We start from the raw sequence: 23,572 nt of genomic DNA, 5'->3' as shown, positions 1-23,572 counted from the left end.
CCATGCCTTGCTAACTTTTATGTTTTTGTACAGATGGGGTTTCACCATGTTGCCCAGGCTGGTCTTGAACTCCTGGGCTCAAGCAGTCTGCCTCCCTTGACCTCCCTAAGTGCTGGGATGACAGGCGTGAGCCACCATGCCCAGCCTGGAAAAATTTTTCTAAAAATGAATGAATTTGAAGACTGCTTCATTTTCTTTGCTTGCTTTTAAAATTATTTTGTCATTCTAACAATATCTTTTCTTTTCTTTTTTGAGACAGAGTCTCGCTCTGTTACTCAGGCTGGAGTACAGTGGCGCGATCTTGGCTCACTGCAACCTATGCCTCTGGGTTCAAGCCATTCTCCTGCCTCAGCCTCCTGAGCAGCTGGGACTACAGGCACCCGCCACCACGCCTAGCTAATTTTTTGTATTTTTAGTAGAGACAGGGTTTCACCATGTTAACCAGGATGGTCTCGATCACCTGACCTCGTGATCCACCTGCCTCAGCCTCCCAAAGTGCTGGGATTACAGGCGTGAGCCACCACACCTGGTCCATTCTAACAATATCTTAAGGGACATAGCTCTAGGTTGTAAGTGCAGTTTACCTTATATTTCTTCTGGAATTCTTGTACTGATCTTCAGTGATCTGGTCTTTACATTTTAGGAATAAAATTTAGACCCATAAAAGTCATAAGTTATTACAAAATTACAGAAAAAATATTAGATTCTATGTTCATGGGACACTGTGGCCATGGCTGATTTATTCACCAAAGTTCAGTTGAACCTTGGCCAACATGGGTTTGAACTGCACAGTCCACTCATGCACGTTTTCATCAGCTCTTGCCATCCCTAAGAGCAAGACCAAGCCCTCCTTTTGCTCAGGTTACTCAATGTGAAGACAAGGAAGAACATCTTGATAATCCACTTTTACTTACTAAAGTCAATATATCTTCTAATTTTTTTGATAACCTTTTCCAAAGAAAAACTTACTTTATTGTAAGAATACAGTACATATAATATACCAAACAGGCTTGGCATGGTAGCTCATGCCTGTAATCCCTGCACTTTGGGATGCTAGGGAGGGGGAAAGCTTGAGGCCAAGAGTTCCAGACCCTCCACCTTACAAAAAAATTGTACAAAAAGTAGCTGGGGATGGTGGCACTCGCCTGTAGACCTAGCAAGTCTATGTCTGCGAGACACTGTCTTAAACATATATATACACACACACTGTCTCAAAAAAAAAAAAAGTCTCAGTCTGTCACCTAGGCTGGAGTGCAGTGGTGTGATCTTGGCTCACTGCAACCTCCCCCTCCCAGGTTCAAGTGATTCTCATGTCTCAGCCTCCCAAGTAGCTGGGATTACAGGTGCCTACCACCACACCCAGCTAATTTTTGTATTTTTAATAGAGATGGGGGGTTCATGATGTTGGCCAGGCTCGTCTCGAACTCCTGACCTCAAGTGATTCACCTGCCTCGGCCTTCCAAAGTGCTGGGATTACAGGCGTGAGCCACTGCGCCCAGCCACACACATTTATTTTTATTTTTATTTTTTTCATACAGGGACTCACTCTGTTGCCCAGGCTAAAGTGTAGTGGTGCAATCATGGTTTACCACAAGCTCAACCTTCCTGATTCAAGCAAACCTTCTGCCTCAGCCTTCTGAATAGCTAGGAACACAGGTGTGCCACCATGCCTGGCTAATTTTTTAATTTTTTATACAGACAGGATTATTACTTCATTGCTATAGCTGGTCTCAAAATCTTGAACTCAAGCAATCCTCCTGCCTCAGCCTCCCAAAGTACTGGCATTACAGGTGTGAGCCCCCACACCTGGCCATGTATATGTATATAGATATATACCAAACATAAAATATGTGTTATTAGACTTTGTTATCAATAAAGCTCTGGTCTACAGTAGTCTATTAGTAGTTAACTTTTTAGGGACTCTAAATTCACAGGCATCTGATTGACTGTGTGGACGATCAGAGTCTGTAGCCCCCACCTTGTTCAAGGGTCTACTGTATTGCCTACCATGTTCCAAATCATTGAGCAGTGGAGATGACCAGGAAACACTTGTTCTGTAATTGACTAAGTGAAGAAATGATGTCATCCTTACCTACAGACATCAGGTTCCTAAAGGTTTCCCGCATCACATCTCTGTAGAGATTCTTCTGGGAAGGTCCCAGCAAAGCCCACTCCTCCTGGGCGAAGTTCACAGCCACATCCTCAAAGGTCACTGAGTCCTGAAACATCCCACATGTGCAGAGGAGGAAGGTTCAGACTGACAGCGCTAGGAATCTACACTCACTTTAGAGGAAGTTCACACAATGCTACAGACTCCAAACATTTATTCAATGACTTGGTCAGCCTCTTCTGTCTACACTCACTTTCTCCATCACAGCAATTCTGATACTAGAACTGAATATATTCAGTAAAGTAACAGCCAACAGGGACATGCCTCTCACTGATGATTTCAGAGACTGAGATATGCTCCTTGGATCACCTCTAGTGTGTCTCTGTATAGTGGGTCAGTACAACCTCTCATGAGAGTCCCAAACATAACTGCATATTCATATATTTATTTAGAAAGCTGAACTTTTGATGGTATCTAGGGGCTAGATTTAGGAAGACCTGCACCAACATAACTAACACATGGGGTTGTGTGTTCCTTAACTACTTATGCAAACAATATGGTATTTGCCTAATTCCCATTTTCCCTCATTTTGATATTTTCAGCTGAGGCAGTGTACCTAATCAGCCCTTGCTAGGTGTGAATAATTTCCCCTTCCAAAGCTCATAACAAAATTTGATCCCCAATGTGTCAGTACTGAAAGCAGGGCCTTTAAGAGGTCATGAGGACTGTGCCTCATGAATGGATTAATCCACTGATGAACTGAAGAGGTAATGAATTAATGGGTTATCCTACAAATAAGACTTGTGGCCTTGTAAGAAGAGAAACAGACCAGAGTTAGCACAATCAGCCCCCTTGCCTAGTGATCTCCCCTGCCTCAGATAGTAAAGAGCAAGAAGCTTTTACCAGATGTACCCCATTTGCCCTTGGATTTCCAAACTTTGAGAATTGTACAAAATAGGTATTTTTTTACATATTAACCCAAATTCAGGGGTGTTTTTTGTTTGTTTTGAAACAGTCTTGCTGTGTTGCACAGGCTGGAATGCAGTGGGGCAATCTTGGCTCACTGCAGCCTCAACCTCCCAGTTCAAGTAATTCTCATGCCTCAGCCTCCCAATGAGCTGGGATTACAGGCATGCACCACCATGCCAGCTTTGTTTTTGTATTTCAGTAGAGATGGGGTTCTACCATGTTGGCTGGGCTGTTCACAAACTCCTGGCCTCAAACGATCCACCTGCCTCAGCCTCCCAAAGTGTTGGGATTACAGGCATGAGCCACCATGCCCAGCCAGATTTCAGGTATTCTATTACAACTAACGGAAAACAGAGCCATGAAAAAATACTCTGGGCACAGAGTCTGTAATGAGTGACCCTGGCAGATAACATTTCACGTGTTTCATCACTACACATTATTTGGGGGACAGAGCCCATCCTGTGCGATTACAATAAAAGAGAACATCTGTACAAGAAGTCCTGAAGGGAGTGCTAAATATGGAAAGAAAAGACCATTACCAGCTACCACAAAAGCACACTTAAGTTCACGGACCAGTGACACTAAAAAACCACCACACAAACAAGTCTGCATAATAACCAGCTAACAACATGACAGGATCGAGTCTACACATATAAATAAATACTAACCTTGACTGTAAGCAGCCTAAATGCCCCAATTAAAAGGCACAGTGGCAACTTGGATAAAGAAGCAAGATCCAATGGTATGCTGTCTTCAAGAGACCCATCTCACACACAGTGACACCCTTAGGCTCGAAGTAAAGGGATGGAGAAAAATCTACCCTGCAAACAGAAAACAGAAAAAAGCAAAAGGACATGGTTTGGATTTGAATCTCCACCCAAATCTCATGTCAAATTCTAATTCCCAATATTGGAGGTGGGGCCTGGTGGGAGGTGATTGGATGGTGGTACTTCATGAATGGTTTAGCACAATCTCTGTGGGACTGTTCTTGTGATAGTAAGGTCTTGTGAGAACGGGTCATTTAAAAGTCTGTGGCACCTTGCCCTGCTCTCTCTTGTTCCTTCTCTGGCCATGTGAAGTGCTGCTCCCCCTTTGCCTTCCACCATGATTGTCAGTTTCCTGAGGCCTCCCCAGAAGCTGAGCAGATGCCATCCTTCCTGTACCATGCTTCCTATACAGTCTGCAGAATCATAGGCCAATTCAACCTCTTTTCTTTATAAATTATCATCCGGTCTCAGGTGTTTCTTTATCACACTGCAAGAATGGAGTAATACAAGAAAATTGGTACTGAGAAGTGGGGCATTGCTATCAAGATATCTGAAAATGTGGAACTGGCTTTGGAACTTCTTAACAGGCAGAGGTTGGAAGAGTGTGGAGGGCTCAGAAGACAACAGGAAGATAAGGGAGTTTGGGACATTCTAGAGGCTTGCTGAATGGTTGTGACCAAAATACTAATAGTGATATAGACAATAAAGTTCATGCTGAGGAAGTCTCAGATGGAAAGGACAATACTTATTAGTATTTATGGGGAATTGAAGCAGAGGTCATTTTTGTTTTTCCTTAGCAAAGAGCTTGGCTGCACTGTGCCTTTGCCCTGGGGATCTGTGGAACTTTTTTTTTTTTTTTTGCGACTGAGTGGTGACTCTGTCACCCAGGCTGGAGTGCAGTGGCACAATCTCGGCTCACTGCAGCCTCCGCCTCCTGGGTTCCAGCACTTCTGCCTCAGCCTCCTGGGTAGCTGGGATTACAGCCATGTGCCACCACGCCTAGCTAAGTTTTGAACTTTTAGTAGAGACAGGGTTTTAACCATGTTGGCCAGGCTAGTCGCAAACTTCTGACCTCAGGTGATCCGCCCACCTCAGCCTCCCAAAGTGTTAGGTTACAGGTGTGAGCCACTGTGCCCAGTCAGGATCTGTGGAACTTTTGAACTTAAGAATGATAACTTAGGGTATCTAGTGGAAGAAATTTCAAAGCAGCAAAGCATTCAAGATATGACCTGGCTGCTTCTAACAGCCTATGCTCAAAGAAATGCCACAAAACTGGAACTTCTATTTAAAGGGGAAGCAGAGTAAAAAGTTTAGAAAATTTGCAGCCTGGCCATGTGGTAGAAAAGAAACCACATTTTCAGGGAAGGAATCAGGCAGGCTGTATAAATTTGCATAAGCAAGAAGGAGCCAAGTGTTAACAGCTAAGACACTGGGGAAAAAGCCTTTAAGGTATTTCAGAGACCTTCCTGGAAGCCCCTCCCATAACAGGCCCAGAAGCCTAGCAGGGAGGAATGGTTTGTGAGCCAGACCCAGGGCCGCACTGCCCTGCACGGCTTCATGACACCACTACCCTAAATCCCAGCTGCTCCAGATCCAGCCTTGGCTCAAAGGCCCCCAGATACAGCTTGGGCCACTGTATCAGAGGGTGCAAGCCATAAGCCTTGGCGGCTTCCATGTGGTGTTAAGCCTGCAGGTGTGCAGAATGCAAAGGTTGAGGCTTGGGTGCCTCCACCTAGATTTCAGAGGATGTATGGAAAAGCCTGGATGTCCAGGCAGAAGCCTGCTGCAGGGGCAGAGTCCTCATGGAGAACCTGTACCAGGGCAGTATGGGGGAGAAGCGTGGGGTTGGAGACCCCAGAGTCTGTGCTGGGGTAGTACCTAGTGGAACTTTGAGAAGAGGACCATCTTCCAGACCCCAGAATGGTAGATCTACCAACAGTTGGGACCCTGCACCTGGAAAAGCCACAGGCACTCAATGCTAGCCCATGATAGCAGCTATGGGGCTAAACCCTGCAAAGCCACAGGGGCAAAGGAAGAATTTTCTTATGTAAGAAAGTAAGTACAAAGAAGAGAACTGACAAATTCAACATAATTAAAATTAAGAAGAGTTGGCAGAGCACAGCAGCTCACACCTATAATCCCAGCACTTTGGGAGGCCAAGGTAGGCCGATCACAAGGTCAAGAGATCGAGACCTTCCTGGCCAACATGGTGAAACCCTGTCTCTACTAAAACTACAAAAATTAGCTGGGCATGGTGGTGTGCGCCTGTATTCCCAGCTACTCAGGAGGCTGAGGCAGAAGAATCACTTGAACCCATGAGGCGGAGGTTGCATGAGCTGAGATCACACCACTGCACTCCAGCCTGGTGACAGAGAGAGATCCATCTCAAAAAATTAATAAGAGTCCCGGTATAATGGAGTAAAAAGATAAACCTGGCTGGGCACTGTGACTCACGCCTGTAATCCCAGCACTTTGGGAGGCCAAGGCGGGTGGATCACCTGAGGTCAAGGAGTTTGAGACCAGCCTAACCAACATGCTAAAACCCTGTCTCTACTAAAAAGTACAAAAATTAGCTGGGCATGGTGGCGGGCGCCTGTAATCCCGGCTACTCAGGAGGCTGAGGCAGGAGAATCGCTTGAACCCAGGAGGCGGCAGTTGCCATGAGCTGAGATCACGCCATTGGACTCCAGCCTGGGCAACAAGAGCAAAACTCCATCTCAAAAAAAAAATTAACATAAAATAAAAAGGATTAGTGTGCAGAGTATGCTAAAATAAAGCAATAAATATACAAATGAATCAAACACGAAAAAATGACTAAAAATTATTTCCAAGATGAAACACTACATAGAACAAATGCTCAACACTAATACTAATCAGTCAAAAGATATAAAATCCCAAGAAGATAAATACTTACAAGATATTAACACACATGCATGAGTGGCCAGACTGTTGTTCCACACACATTATTAGCATTTTGATCTAGAATTATAATTATCTGTTATAACAGTCCCCTCCTTTAGACCTACTTAATTTTCTTACATAAGAAAATTCTTCCTACTGTGAAGTCATAAAACCATTTGCCTTCTGAAAATGTTTTACTTTTGTCTTTCTCAAGTGTTATATGTGTTCTAGTTTGATCTTTCAGTGTCTTGCTGGAGACTAGCTATAAAATGTAGCCCTGGGCTAGACATGGTGGCTCACACCTGTAATCCCAGCACTTTGGGAGGCTGAGGCAGGTGGATCAGGAGTTCAAGACCAGCCTGGCCAACATGGTGAAACCCCGTGTCTACAAAAAAAAAAAAATACAAAAATTAGATGGGCATGGTGGCACATGCCTATAATCCCAGCTACTCGGGAGGCTGAGGCAGGAGAATCACTTGAGCATGGGAGGCAGAGATTGCGGTGAGACAAGATTGCGCCACTGCACTCCAGTCTGGGCAACAGAGTGAGACCGTCTCAAAAAAAAAAAAAAATTGTAGCCCTGCCCTGGTGGGGATTTAGTGGATTTGGCTGTAGATGTTTATGTTGTACGTTTTATGGGATATTTCATTATGCCAAGATGTCAGACCAATGGGAAAAATAAACATGATCATCACTGACTTTTTCTACAAAAAAAAAAAAAAAAGTATGGGCCAGGTGCAGTGGCTCACGCCTGTAATCCCAGCACTTTGGGAGGCCGAGACAGGCAGATCACCTGAGGTCAGGAGATCGAGACCATCCTGGCTAACACGGTCAAACCACGTCTCTACTAAAAAATACAAAAAATTAGCCGGGCATGGTGGCGGGCACCTGTAGTCCCAGCTACTCAGGAGGCTGAGGCAGGAGAATGGCCTGAACCTGGGAGGCAGAGCTTTCAGTGAGCCGACATTGCGCCACCGCACTCCAGCCTGGGCAACAGAGCAAGACTCCGTCTCAAAAAAAAAAAAAGAAAAAAAGCATGAAGCATTACCACTTAGGGACAAAAACAAGAGTGATATTATAAGATTTTTTTTTTTTTTTTTTTTTTTTTTGAGACGGAGTCTCGCTCTGTCGCCCAGGCTGGAGTGCAGTGGTGCTATCTCGGCTCACTGCAAGCTCTGCCTCCCGGGTTTACGCCATTCTCCTGCCTCAGCCTCCCGAGTAGCTGGGACTACAGGCGCCCGCCACCTCGCCCGGCTAATTTTTTTGTATTTTTAGTAGAGACGGGGTTTCATTGTGTTAGCCAGGATGGTCTCGATCTCCTGACCTCGTGATCCGCCCGTCTCGGCCTCCCAAAGTGCTGGGATTACAGGCTTGAGCCACCGCGCCCGGCCAAGATTTTTTAAAAATATGATCATCACTGACTCTCTGCAATGAAATAAATGAAAAACAATCAAACTCGAGAGAACTCAAGTCCTATAAGCAGTGGAGCACGTGAGCAAATCGGGTGATCCACAGCCTCAGACAGCATGTGAGACAGACGGAGGCACATCCCCCGCCACATACACACAAACCCTTTTCCGCACAATATTAATGGTGATAGTAAGTAACTGAAAACTCAAAGGAGGTAAACAGTGCTTCCGGAAAAATACTTGGTAAACCTATAAAGAATCACAAACACCCACTCAGAATCAGTTGAAAATTCTGACCTGGGCTGTCTTTTTCCCCAAGGCCACTTCAGACAACAAATATGTGCCTTTTACTAAACACCAACCAATTCTCCAACAACTGGGTGTCCAATAATTCAACTCTGATACCACCCAGTGTAAGTAGAGATCCCCAAGTTAAGAGCTTGTCCCACAACCCAGCTCCAACTACAAATGCCATCTGCAAGCCCCGGGAACCAACCTTGTAGCCAACTGTGTATAAATCCAACAACTTCATCCTCAGTAATTTTTTTTTTTTTTTTTTGAGATGTAGTCTCACTATGTTGCCCAGGCTGGAGTGCAGTGGTGTGATCTCGGCTCACTGCAACCTCCACCTCCTAGGTTCAAGTGATTCTCCTGCCTCAGCCTCCCCAGTAGCTGGGGTTACAGGCATGCACCACCATGCCTGCCTAATTTTTGTACTTTCAGTAGAGATGGGGTTTCACCATATTGGCCAGGCTGGTCTCGAACTCCCGACCTCAAGTGATCCACCCGCCTTGGCCTCCCAAAGTGCTGGGATTACAGGAGTGAGCCACTGTGCCCGGCCAGGATCCATAATTTTCTAGAACTACTTGTAGAACTCAGCAAAACAACTTAGTTAAGGTTTTCAATTTGCTATATAAGATGGCAGCCAAGTATAGTAACTTAAACACCTGTAATCCCAACATGTTGGGAGATGAAGGCAGGAGGATCACTCGAGGCCAGGGGTTCGAGACCAGCCTGGGCAACATAGAGAGCCCCTATTGCTACGAAAAAATAAAATAAAATAAAATTTGCAGCTACATGAGCCCAGGAGTTTGGGGCTGCAGTGAGCTATGACTGCACCACTGCACTCCAGCCTGGGTGACAGAGCAAGACCCTGTCTCAGGGGGAAAAAAAAAACAAAGAAAACCCCAAAAAAACCACAAGAACAGCCAGGTGGAGGAGAGGTATACAGCAAGAAAAGGGGAGAGATGGGTAATGCTTCCCCTGCTGGGTCACCACTCACCCAACATATCAGCGTGTTCACCAGCCTGGAAGCTGTCCCAATGTTGTCAGAAAAAAAATTTTTTTTGAGAGAGTTTTGCTCTTGCTGCCCAGGCTAGAGTGCAATGGTGCAATCTCGGCTCACTGCAACCTCCACCTCACGGGTTCAAGCGATTCTCCTGCCTCAGCCTCCCAAGTAGCTGGGATTACAGGCATGCGCTACCACACCCAGCTAAGTTTGTATTTTTAGTAGAGACGGGGTTTCTCCATGTTGGTCAAGCTGGTCTCGAACTTCCAACCTCAGGTGATCCGCCCGCCTCGGCCTCCCAAAGTGCTGGGATTATAGGTGTGAGCCACCGTGCCCGGCCAAAAAATTTTTATATAACTCAATCTCCAAACTCTATCTTTTTCCTGAGGTCCAAAGATGACATTTAAAGTCCCAACGTTCTCGTCATGTGGTGTTCTTTCTGGTCACCAGTGTCCACCCTCAAGTTATCTCCTGGCCCCACTCTGAGTACCTCATCAGCATCAGTTAAGGTGTGGTCTGAAAGGAGCTTGTTTGGAATAACAAGACACGCTTCTATCACTCAGGAAAATCCAACAATTTTAAGACCTCTATGCCAGGAACTAGGAACAAAGAAGACATATTTTTTATCAGAGACCCTAATAACTATCATATTCATAAACCCTTTCTCTATCAGGCAGGATGAAAGGAGTCTTTCCCTAGGTTAGCCCTGACAGACTTTCTCAATTTATGCAATGTATGCTCTGATTCTACCAACTCAATGAATGCGAACCAAACTGCTAATAATGTTGAATTTTATCTAAGTTCTACAGTCCTGGTGAATAGTTCTAATTGAAGAAATCACCTCAACCCCCCACCACCTAAGTCTTTGTGTTAAGCTGCCAAATGCAGAGAAGCAACCTTCCTATTACTTCGAATATGTCCCCTCTCCCCTCCTCTCTTTTTAACCTATAAAAAGGCCAAATAAAGACTCTCCAAATTCTCATTCTTTGCCTCATAAATGACCTGCTGAACTGTTCTGCCTTCATTAATAACTCAGAACGGGCCGGGCACGGTGGCTCATGCCTGTAATCTCAGCACTTTAGGAGGCCAATGCAAGCAGATCACTTGAGGTCAGGAGTTCAAGACCAGCCTGGCCAAAATGGTGAAACCCCGTCTCTACTAAAAATATAAATTAGCCAGGCATGTGGTACACGTGCCTGTAATCCCAGCTACTCGGGAGGCTGAGGCATGAGAATCACTTGAAGCCGGGAGGCGGAGGTTGCAGTGAGTGGAGATGATGCCACTGCACTCCAGCCTGGGCAACAGAGTGAGACTCCGTCTTAAAAAAACAAACAAAAAAACCAGACTGATTTCACGGTAAAAGCCTCTGATGTAGGATCTGATTTTTCATCTTCCATCCTGCCCTCCCGTCCCACCTTCTTTGTAATCTTGTTTGCTCCTCCCTTTGAAACACAAACCCTCTTCTCCCTAACCTTACAGACGCTTGCAGATCTGATGCTTGGAGCTATCCCCCTTTTGCAGTACTCCTTTAGAATGAAGTCACTTCTTAGTTAAATCTAGATTTTACTCAAGAATGTCTAGCAACACCCCCACAACAATAACAAATACAACTTCAGACAGGGCATCACCCCAACCCCTCTGCCTGTGGATCCCCAGCTTTCCAGGGCTCTGTAGCTTCTCTCAATATAAAGGGGTCAAGCTGGGACACCTCCAGGGGAGGCTCCCTAGAAGAACCAACTCAATGACATGACTTGCAATTACCTCCCTTTGCAGGGTCCAGATTGGCCTTAACAGAGCCACCGGCCCCAGGTCTCTGCTCCCCGGTCAAGGCTACCTACTTCTCTTTATAAGCTTTCCATGGATATTTAAAGGAAAATACCCATATGTGATGAATCCAGCAGAATCACTCAAATTCAATGTTTATAGGAGGGAGGGAAACTAAGCCATATTTTATAGCTCAGCAGGAAAAGCATCCTCCTCTGGCAACAAATGTCATTTCATTACTATATTATGATACATATATATTGGTTTTCATCCACTTTTCCTGGCTTATAATTCTCACAGCCCTGTTATACTGCTGTGGCACTTTAGGCTTCAGAGGCAGGACTCAGAAGACAGACTCTCTCTCACTGACCTTCTCCTGCTGTCCTTCACCTGCCCAAGGAAGGAGTCTAATCTTCCCAGCTTTTCTGATTGTGGTCATCAGACACTCATTTCAGAAGGGGTCCTGTCCCATACCCTGGAGGAAGGAATGCTACATAGAGAAGCCAAAAAAATCTGAACAGACAGGGCTTGGTGGATTTCTCCATTCGGTCTATCAGCATTAGATTCTACCTTTTTTGTCCAGCCAATTTCTACATAGTTATGAATCATGCCTATCCAAGGAGGTCTCAAAATAAGGCCCCAGAGGACAGGATTCGGAAAGCTCCTGGACAGCTCAACACGTGCAGGCTTATAGGAAGGTAAACAAGAACTTATCCATCAGCTGTGAGGGTGGCACATCCCAACCCCAGAGACAGAAGCTCCTGTGCTCAAGACCCTTCTAGACCTCACCCTATGTGTCTCTTCACCTGGATGTTTATTTGTATTCTTTAAACTATCCTTGGCTGGGCACAGTGGCTCACACCTGTAATCCCAGCATTTTGGGGGGCCAAGGCGGGTGGATCACTTGAGGTCAGGAGCTCGTGACCAGCCTGGCCAACATGGTGAAACCCCGTCTCTACTAAAAATACAAAAATTAGCCAGGCGTGGTGGTGTGCACCTATAATCCCCGCTACTCAGGAGGCCGAGGCAGGAGAATAGCTCGAACCTGGGCAGTGGAGGTTGCAGCAAGCTGAGATTGCACCACTGCACTCCAGCATGGGCCACAGAGTGCAAGACTCTGTCTCAAAAAAAGAAAAAAGAAAGAAACCTGAGAGTTAGGTATGGTGGCTCACACCTGTAATCCCAGCACTTTGGGAGACCAAGATGGGAAGATCACTGGGCAACATAGTGAGACTCCCAACTCTACGAGAAATAAATAAATAAATAAATGAAATGAAAGATGACTGTGAAGATGAGTAAGTGTTTCCATGAGTTCTGCAAGCCACAATAGCAAGTTAAACCCAACGACAGCACAGGAACTCCAACTTGAAATCTGTGGGTTATAATTAGCCCAGACTTACCACTGATACCTGAACGGTAGGGAGTGGCGGGCAGGGAGGGAGGGATGTGGGGACTGAGCCATCAGTCTGTGGGCTCTGAAACTATCTCAGAGGATAGATAATGTCAAAACTGAATTGGGGCCAGGCGTGGTGGCTCACGTCTGTAATCCCAGCACTTTGGGAGGCCGAGGTGGGCGGACCACGAGGTCAGGAGTTCGAGACCATCCTGGCTAACATGGTGAAACCCCGTCTCTACTAAAAATACAAAAAATTAGCCGGGCGTGGCGGCGTGCGCCTGTAGTCCCAGCTGCTCGGGAGGTTGAGGCAGGAGAATGGCGTAAACCCGGGAGGCAGAGCTTGCAGTGAGCCGAGATCGTGCCACTGCACTCCCGCCTGGGAGACAGAGCGAGACTCCATCTCAAAAAAAAAAAAAAAAACTGAATTGGAAGAGACCCAGTTGCTGTCCACCGCAGGATACACTGCTTGCCTTTTGGTAGGGAGAAAACTCACACTTGTGGTCACAAAAGTCTTCTGTGTTGATGGTTGTTATTGAAAGAACAGAAAAACCCTTTGGAGTTCTGAGTGTGTTCTTTCGACACAGAATTACTGTTTCCATAATAATCATTTAGTACACAAAAAATCATAATTGAGTACTTTAGGTGTTGCTAAATGCTGTCCCACAGGATTTAGCATTCATCTGCCAAGTTCACGTAACAGGAAACACACTTATCCACAGTCACAAATTCTTCAACCCACAAAGGAGAAGAACTGAGGTTATGGACCATCTTTGTAATTCACCAGTATAATTCACCACACTTTCTTCTGAAGGCAACTCATTTTTTCTGTAACCAAAATGGAAGAGAGGTTTTTTCCCTATTTCTTTTCCCTGGTAGTATTTTCGTGCTAAGGCCTAGAATTCCATCTGAAATCACCCAATAGAAAAAGGAGCTGAGAAACTTACTACACAGGCTCTGGGAAGAAAAATAAGAATTTTTATAAGGGAATATAAGACTTTTTTTTCCCTGAAACCTACCTTCTTCTGGCATGTTTTGAAATACTTTATCTTCTCCATCAATCTCTAATGATACAGTGCATTTTACAGTTATTAAAAAATTGAAGCTGATGGCCAGGCGCGGTGGCGCACGCCTGTAATCCCAGCACTTTGGGAGGCCAAGGAGGGCAGATCACTGAGGTCGGGAGTTCGAGACCAGCCTGACCAACATGGTGAAACCCATCTCTACTAAACATACAAAATTAGCCAGGTGTGGTGGCAGGCACCTGTCATCCCAGCTACCTGGGCGACTGAGGCAGGCGAATCGCTTGAACCCAGGAGGCAGAGGTTGCGGTGAGCCGAGATCGCACCATTGCACTCCAGCCTGGGCAACAACAGCAAAACTCCGTCTCAAAAAAACAAAACAAACAAACAAACTGAAGCTGAAATGAGTAAACCAATTTTTTCAAGGTGCTAAACCCAGGGAGGGGCAGTGCTGACCTGGAACACTCAAGTGTCTGACTCAAGTGTCAGGTCACATCATCCTATCACCTGGGACATCCCCCCACCTCCACGCTGCTCCCTGAAGTGCTCAGTGGCCACCCTCCCAGAAGACACTAAACTGTGCTTTTCAGGTTCTTGCAACACCTCAATGAGGGTGGTTTTCTCCTTTCACTAGACAGAGAATCCAGAGGACAGAAATCTTTTTTTTTTTTTTTTTTGAGACGGACTCTTACCCTGTCACCCAGGCTGGAGTGCAGTGGTGCAATCTCGGCTCACTGCAACCTCCACCTCCCAGGTTCTAGCAATTCTCCTGCCTCAGCCTCACGAGTAGCTGAGATTACAAGGGTATATACCACCACGCCCAGCTAATTTTTGAATTTTTAGTAGAGTCGGGGTTTCACCATGTTGGCCAGGCTTGTCTCGAACTCCTGACCTCAGGTGATCCGCCCACCTCGGCCTCCCAACGTGCTAGGATTATAGGACGGAAGTAATTTGTTTGATCTCCATACCAGAATTTGATTGGCTGACTAGCCATGTGTCCCCAAGGAATGGCAGGGGAAGAAAAGGCGTGTCCCAAGGGATTAGTTTTCTGCAATAATGATATAGGAGACTGCTCCCACCCCAGGGCATCCAGCTGCTCCCTGGGGAGGCCTCACCCCCACACCGCAGGCTCTTTGGGAGGAGTGACCTAGGGGATGATATCCACTAGACTTCCCCAAGAGACTTGGCAGCTGTGGGCATCTTGGGCCAGCCCCAGGTAGTCCTGAAATCCAGGATCAGGAAAAGGCAGAGGGTGGGCTGAGGTCACACCACTGTAAAGTTTCCAAAGAGGAATCTCAACCCAAGACATTCTGGGAAGGTGTCTGTCACGGTGGAGTGTCAGGAGGTTTTTCTCTCAAATGTTCACAAACACAAAGCAAATTTTTTTTTTTTTTTTTTTTTTTGAGACGGGAATCTCGCTCTGTTGCCCAGGCTGGAGTGCAGTGGCTTGATCTCGGCTCACTGGCGTGAACCCGGGAGGCGGAGCTTGCATTCTCCTGCCTCAGCCTCCCCAGTAACTGGGACTACAGGCCGCCACGCCAGGCTAAATTTTTGTATTTTTAGTAGAGATGGGGTTTCACCGTGTTAGCCGGGATAGTCTCAATCTCCTGACCTTACGGTCCGCCCGCCTCGGCCACCCAAAGTGCTGGGATTACAGGCGTGATCCACCGTGCCCGAAGCAAATATTTTTAAAAGAGCTGTATCTGCCCTCTAAAACATGACAATTAAAATACTGCCTGTGTTTGAAACATAGCCTGGAGGACGAAGAAGGGATATTGTTGTGAACTGAATAAAGGAAATCCGTGTTATGAAATGCGGAGAGGGATCAGGAAATCCCAAATTTGCTGCCAGCCTTAGAAGGCAGCCTAGGGACCACAGGCGCGGATTTGAGACCCTGCTTTGCGTATATTTGGGAAACTCAGATAAAATTCAAAGCCCCAGGTGAGAAAGGGGGAACTGGGGACCCCACAGCCTACCGCTCCTCTCACACGAACCCATACTCGAGGCAGGATTCCCCCCATGACCCTCCCGTGGCCCCCGTACAATCTGGGGAGACGCGGGGTAGCGGGCACGGAGCTGACCAGAGAGGGCGCTGGGGCCGGGGCCGCAGACCATTGTGCAGGGACCGGACCGGACGGGACGGCCCGGGGTCCCGGCTGCCGTCGCAGCCCCATCCTGCGGCCTGAGAGGAACCAGGGCCGAGGTGCGCCAGGGGGACATGGGTCCCAGATCCCGGAGTCACCCACGAAGAGGCCCAGGTCCCGCCACAGCCTATTCCTGCCGGTTCCAACCAGTCTCATCCTAGTCTCGGGACCCTCAGCCCCGCACACTCACCATTTCCTGGCTTCCAGGTGTCCCAGGGTCCTCCCTACGGCTCCTGCTGCCAGTACGGGTCCCAGTGTTACAGAGGATGCTACAGACACGTCTGTGGGTGTCTGTTAGCTACAGAGTAGGAGCCGCGTTTAGAGGGGCGAAGACGTCGCGCACCCACCTCCCGGCAGCGCCTGACCCACAGTTCTCAGGACCCTACCCCGTGGCCATGATTGGATAGGGCTGCAGGTCCTGCCCCCTGGAGACTGAATAACAGAAGAGGCGATCTCTCTGCTGAGTGCAGGCGGATGAACACAGCCCTTGGCAGGCGGCTTCCTCCCAGTGCAGTGACCCGACCCCTCCTGGGGAGAAATTTGCTCTTAAGCAGAATTTCCTGATTGATTGTACTCAATGGCCCTGAGTGGAGCCGGATGAAAAGGTTCCAGACACAGCCCTTGGCAGACGGGCTTCCTCCCAGTGCAGTGACCCGACCCCTCCTAGGGAGAAATTTGCTCTTAAGCAGAATTTCCTGATTGATTGTACTCAGTGGCCCTTCCTGATTCTTTCTGCTGGACGGGCAATCATAAGTGTGTGCTAGGAATCCCAGACTCACTGTCCAGTGGCGCCACCTCCTGGCCTCAGAGCAGGAGGAGGGGTGTCTGATGTCCTCCAGGGATCAGGAATTTGGCATGAGGCTGCTGGCGACATGGCCAAGCCCTTCTCCCACCTGATCTCAATCTGCTTTTTTTTTTTTTTTTTTTTTTTTTTTTTTTGAGACAGAGTCTTGCTCTGTCACCCAGGCTGGAGTGCAGTGGCTCACTGCAAGCTCCGCCCCCCGGGTTCACGCCATTCTCCAGCCTCAGCCTCCCGAGTAGCTGGGACTATAGGCGTCCGCCTAATCTTTTGTATTTGTAGTAAAGACGGGGTTTCACCTTGTTAGCCAGGATGGTCTCAATCTCCTGACCTCGTGATCTGCGTGCCTCGACCTCCCAAAGTGCTGGGATTACAGGCGTCAGCCACCGCGTCCGGCCCAATCTGCTTATTTTCAAGAAAATAAAAACACATCGACAATAGGATAAAACTGTTAAATTCATGGAAAAGCTGGACTTATATGGCAGCAATGTTCTATAAAGGAATCAATAGAGAGGAAAAGCAAAACCACGAGCTAGCTCAGAGAAGCAGTTTTTCAGACGCAGTTCAGCAGGAAAACCCCAATTCAGGAGGTTAAACATATTCCCAACCATGGGTGCCAGACGGTCGAAACGGGTCCCCAGAAGCTGAGTGCGGTGGCTCACGCCTGTAATCCCAGCACTTTGGGAGGCCGATGCAGATGGATCACCTGAGGTCCGGAGTCCGAGACCAGCCTGGCCAATATGGTGAAACCCCGTCTGTACTAAAAATACAAAAATTAGCCCGGCAAGGTGGCTCATTCAACTTGCCCTCCTGTCCCCTCTGCAGAGTGTGGATATGCTCCCTCCATTAAGACTTTAAGTGTTAATAAATTAAAGTTTCCAATCAAAAGCCAAGAAACTAGACATTGATTTTGAAAACATAAGGAATTCCTCATATTTTTATGAGAAACAAAGCTATCAGTCATACAGAACACAAATAGTACAATGGCAGACATAATGCCTTCGTTATCAGTAATTACATTAAATGGAAATGGAATAAACTTGCCAAACAAAAAGACAGAGGTAGGGAGAATGAATTTTTAAAATATGATCAAATTGTATCCTGTCTACAGCACATTCATTGTAGATCTCAATACCCAAGTCAGTTGAAAGAGAATGAAAGAAAAGGATATTCCATGCAAACAGTAAGCTAAAGAGAGCAGGGGTGGCTATACAAGTGTCATACAAAATAGACTAAGTCAAAAACTGTTAAAAAGACACAAAGAAGAACACTTTATAAAAGGCTCAAATCATACAGAATATATAAGTTATAAATATAATTGCACTAAGTAACAGAGTCCCAAAACATATGAAGCAAACATTTTAAAAATTGAAAAGGAAGGCCAGGTGCAGTGGCTCACGCCTGTAATCCCAGCACTTTGGGAGGTCGAGGCAGGCGGATCACCTGAGGTCGGGAGTTCCAGACCAGCCTGGCCAACATGGTGAAACCCTGTCTCTACTAAAAATACAAAAATTAGCTGGGTGTGGTGGTGCATGCCTGTAATCCCAGCTACTCGGGAGGCTGAGGCATGAGAATCACTTGAACCCAGGAGGCAGAGGTTGCAGTGAGCCAAGATCACGCCACTACACTCCAGCCTGGTGACAGAGCAAGATTCTGTCTAAAAAAAGAGAAAGAAAAGGAAATGTCAGTTCTACAATAAGAGTTTGAGACTTCCTACTCCAATTTCAAAAACGAATAGAACCAGACATAAGATCCATAAGAAAATAAAGAACTTGAACAATACAATGAAACAACTACTCTACATAATAACAGCAGAATACACATTCTGCTGAAGTGCACACAGAACATGCTCCAGCACAGACCATAATTAAGACACAAATCTTCATACGATTTAAAAACCTGAAATCATAAAAGGTATCTTTTTCCTAACACACTAAAATAAAACTAGAAGTCAATATTCGAAGGCAAATTCACAAATATGCAGAAAGTAAACAATTCACTCTTCAACAACCAATGGGTCAAATAAGAAATCACAAGAGAAAATAGAAAATACCTGGAGACCAATGAAAACAAACACACCGAAATTTTGAGATGCAGCAATGGCAGTGCCAAGAGAAAATTTTATAGTGAGAATGCCTTCACTGAAAATGAATAAAGATCTCCAATAAATAATCTAACTGTATAACTTACAGGACTAGAAAAAGAAGAGTAAGCTTTTTTTTTTTAAAGATAGTGGAAAAGCTGGGTACAGTGGTATATGCCTATAGACCCAGCTACCCAGAAGGCTGAAGCAGGAAGATCACTTGAGCCCAAGAGTTCCAGGCTGTAGTGCGCCATGACTGCATCTGTGAATAGCCACTGCACATTAGCCTGGGCAACACAGCAAGACTTCGTATCTCCTTTTTTTTAAAGGGTAGTACAGAGATAAGTAATAAAGATTAGAGCAGAGATAAATGAAATAGAGAACAGAAAAACAACAGAGAATCCAAAAACTTAGTGTTTGGAAAAGATAAAATTGAAAAAGAGGGAACATTTTCTATTCATTTCATTCATGTGGCCAGCCTCACTTTGATATGAAAGTGCCAAAGATGGGCCAGGCGTGGTGGCTCATGCCTGTAATCCCAGCACTTTGGGAGGCTGAGGCAGGTGGATCACAGGGTCGGGAGTCCGAGACCAGCCTGACCAACACAGTGAAACCCCATCTGTACTAAAACTACAGAAATTAGCAGGGTGTAGTGGCACGCTCCTGTAGTCCCAGCTACTCGGGAGGCTGCGGCAGGAGAGCTGCTTGAACTTGGGAGGCTGGAGGTTGCTGTGAGCCAAGATCACGCCATAGCACTCCAGCTTGGGCGACAGAGCAATACTGTCTCAAAAAAAAAAAAAAAAAAAAAAAAAAAAAGAAAGAAAAAAAAGGAAAGCAGTGCCAAAGACATTGTAAGAAGCTACAGACCAATATCCGTTAGGAATATTGAAGCATAAATCATTAACAACATACCAGCAAACTGAATTCAGCAGGATTATGAAAAGGATTGTAAATGGAAGCTGTGTTCCTGCAAGGCAAAGATGTTTCAACATGTAGCAATGTAGTAATGCACCATTTATGAAACCAAGAAAAAAAGCATTTATCATCTCAATTGGTGCAAAAAGATAATTTGACAAAATTGAATACTTTCTTGATTTTAAATAAAATACACTCAATAAACCAGGAATGTAAGGAAACTTCCCTAAGAGGATAAAGGCATATATGAAAACCCTACAGGTAACCTGGTCAATGGTGAAAAACTGAAAGCTTTACCCCTAATATCATGAAAAAGACAAGAATTCCCACTTTTACCACTTCTATTCAATATAGTATTGGGAGTTGCAAGGGAAATAAATTAAGAAAAACAAGCCAAAGACATCCAATTTGGAAAGGAAGTATAAAATTATTTGTATTTACATATTATATGATCCTATATAGAGAAAACCCTCAAGACCCCACAGGGCAAAAATAAAATACTAGAACACAAAAATAAATTCAGCAACGTCACAGAATTCAAAATCAACACACAAACATCAGTTGCATTTCTATGAATTAACAATGAACAATCTGAAAAAGAGCTAACAATAAAAATTTAAAAGGTATCAAAAGCAGTAAAATACTTAAAATAAATTTCAGAGGCCAATAACCTGTACACTGAAAACAACAAAATGTTGCTGAAACAAATTTGAAAGGACATAAATAAATGGAAAGACATCACATGTTTATGAATTCCAAGACTTACTATTGTCAAGATGAGAATACTAACCAAATCAATCTGCAGAGTCAAGGCAGTCCCTCTCAAAATCCAAACAGCCTTTTATATAGAAATACAAAGACCCATTCTAAAATTCATTTGAAATGTCTAGGGACATGTAATATCCAAACAACCTTGAAAAAGAACAAAGTTGGAGGACTCATACTTCCTGATTACAAAAATTCCTAGAAAACTACAGTAATCAAGAGACCATGAGGCCAGGTGCAGTGATTCACGCCCGTAATCCCAACACTCTGGGAGGCCAGAGTGACAGGATTGCTCAAGGCAAGGAATTCAAGACCAGCCTGGGCAATATAGCAAGTCCCCATCTCCACATAATTTTTTCTTCTAATTAGCTAGACACAATGGTGCATGCCTGTAGTCCTAGCTACTTGGAAGTCTGAGGCAGGAAGAATGCTTGTGCCTAGGAATTCAAGGTTACAATGAGAAAAAAAAAAAAAGGCATATGGTACTGGCATAAGTACACACAGGCTAATGGAACAGAATAGAAAGTCTAGAAATAAGAAATAAGTGCTCACATATATGATCAAATGATTTTTGACACCAGTGCCAAGGTAATTTGATAGAAAAAGGACAATCTTTCAAACACTCGTGTTGGAAAAACTGGGTGTCTACCTGCAAAAGAATAAAGGTGGACCATCACTTTACATCTTTTACAAATATTAAATTTAATCCAGACCTAAACTTAAAAGCTAAAAGTATAAAAGACTTAGAAAACAATTGTCAGGCATGGTGGCTCATGCCTGTAATCCTGACACTTTGGGAGGCTGAGGCGGGCGGATCACAAGGTCAGGAGATCAATACCATCCTGGCTAACACAGTGAAACCCCGTCTTTACTAAAAATACAAAAAAATTTAGCCAGGTGTGGTGGTGGGTGCCTGTAGTCCCAGCTACTTGGGAGGCTGAGACAGAAGAATGGCATGAACCTGGGAGGCGGAGCTTGCAGTGAGCCGAGATCGCGCCACTGCACTCCAACCTGGGTGGCAGAGCGAGACTCTGTCTCAAAAAAAAAAAAAAAAAAAAAAAAAGACTTAGAAAAAAATATTGGGGGAAATTTCATGATACTGGATTTCTCAGATATGTGCTTTGGTTGCCTGAAGCACCAGCAACCGAAATACATAAACTGGACTATATCAAAATTGAAAACTTCTGTGCACCAAAGGATGCTCTCAACAGAATAAAAACACAACCTACAGAATGAGAGAACATATGTTCCTATCACATATCTCGTAAGAGATTAGTACCCAGAATATATGAACTCCTACAGTTCCACAACAAAACAAAATCAGGCTGGGCATGGTGGCTCACACCTGTAATCCCAACACTTTGGGAGGCTGAGGCAGGAGGATCACCTAAGGTCAGGAGTTCGAGACCAGCCTGACCATCATGGAGAAACCCCGTGTCTACTAAAAATACAAAAATTAGCTGGGTGTGGTGGTGGCCACCTGTAATCCCAGCTACCTGGGAGGCTGAGGCAGGAGAATTGCTTGAACCTGGGAGGGAAAGGTTGCAATGAGCCAAGATCACACCACTGAACTCTAGCCAAGCAACAAGAGTGAAACTCTGTCTAAAAAAAAAAAAAAAAAAAAAAAAAAAAAAAAAATATATATATATATATATATATATATATATATATATATATATATATATATCTCAAATGACCCAATTCAAAATGAGCAAAGGAAATGAAAACAAATTTGTTCAAAGACAATAGGTCAATGACCAGTAGGCACATGAAAAGATGCTCATTATCACTGATCATCAAGGGAATGCAAATAAAACCCACAATGAAATCCCACTTCACACTCATTAAAGTGGCTATTAGGTTTTGGTTTTTGTTTTTGTTTTAAGGGTGTGGCCAGGCACGGTGGCTCATGCCTGTAGTCCTAACACTACAGGAGGCTGAGGCAGGAGGATATAGTGGGACCACATCTCTTAAGAAAAGAAAAAAGAATATAACAAGTATGGATGAGGATGTGGAGAAATGGGAACCCCTATCGTGTGGTGCTGAGGAGAATGTGAAACATTGCAGCCACTGTGTAAAACGCTATGGCTAAGCCAGGCGCGGTAGCTCACACCTGTAATCCCAGCACTTTGGGAGGCCGAGGCAGGCGGATCACCTGAGGTCAGGAGTTTGAGACCAGCCTGGTTGACATGGCGAAACCCCGTTTCTACTAAAAACACACAAGCACAAAAATCAGCCAAGTGTGATGGCGGGCGCCTGTAATCCCAGCTACTTGGGAAGATGAGGCAGGAGAATTGCTTGAACCTGAGAGGCGGAGGTTGCAGTGAGCCGAGATCACGCCATTGCACTCCAACCTGGGCAGCAAGAACGAAACTCCGTCTCAAACAAACAAACAAACAAACATAACACTATGGCTATTACTAGAAAAGGGAAACATCAATTACTCTTTACACCAGCAATTCCACTTCTAGGCATACTTTCAAAAGAAGCAGGGTCTCACACAGACACATGTACACCAATTGCACAGCCATCTTAATTCACAGTAGCCAAAATACTATTGTACTATTGTAGAAACAACTCTTCCAGCCAATGATTGAGTTCAGTTACCCTCAAACTATTTTTTTTTAAATATATTTTTTAAATCTTTACAAAAAAAGAACTCAAGTGTTCAAAGTAGATAAAGTGTGGTTTATCCATACAATGAAGTATCATTCAGACAGAAAAAGCAATGAATTCCTCATACATGATACAACACGAATGAACCTGGAAAACATTATGCTAAGTGAAATAAGCCAGACACACAAGGACAAATTTTTTGTTTTGTTTTGAGACAGAGTCTCACTCTGTCATCCAGGCTGGAGTGCAGTGGTACGATCTTGGCTCACTGTACCCTCCGCCTCCCAGGTTCAAGCAAGTCTCCTGCCTCAACCTCCCGAGTAGCTGAGATTACACGTGCACACCACCATATCCGGCTAATTTTTGTATTTTTAGTAAAGACGGGGTTTCACCATGTTGGTCAGGCTGGTCTTGAACTCCTGACCTCATGATCTACCCACCTCAGCCTCCCATAGTGCTGGGATTACAGTCATGAACCACCATGCCCAGCACAAGGACAAATATTGTATGCTGCCAGTTTTATGAGGTGCCTAGAATAGTCAAATTCATAGAGAAAGTAGGATAGACATTATTGGGAGCTGGGGGGAAAGGGAGACTGGGGATTTGTTCAATGAGTACCGAATTTCT

The 23,572-nt window shown here is 45.1% G+C and overlaps 1 long non-coding RNA gene across 3 annotated transcripts in view; it reads right to left on the bottom strand.

Annotated features, from left to right (window-relative positions):
• Positions 1–23,572, bottom strand: part of LOC105470898 (uncharacterized) — a 51,123-nt gene that overhangs the window by 13,853 nt on the left and 13,698 nt on the right. For 2 of the 3 annotated variants that reach the window (XR_011617353.1, XR_011617352.1), the window contains exons 2-3: positions 3,748–3,900; positions 2,093–2,219 (exon numbers count right to left, since the gene is read on the bottom strand). The exons of the other annotated variant lie outside the window; for it this stretch is intronic. This is a non-coding gene — a long non-coding RNA (uncharacterized lncRNA). The remainder of the gene's footprint in view (positions 1–2,092; positions 2,220–3,747; positions 3,901–23,572) is intronic. 3 annotated transcript variants of the gene reach the window in all.

This window comes from Macaca nemestrina, chromosome 20, assembly GCF_043159975.1.
Source record: "Macaca nemestrina isolate mMacNem1 chromosome 20, mMacNem.hap1, whole genome shotgun sequence".
Classification (NCBI taxonomy): domain Eukaryota; kingdom Metazoa; phylum Chordata; class Mammalia; order Primates; family Cercopithecidae; genus Macaca; species Macaca nemestrina.
The sequence above is the reverse complement of the archived record's forward strand: the minus strand, read 5'-3'. Positions and strand labels throughout refer to the sequence as shown.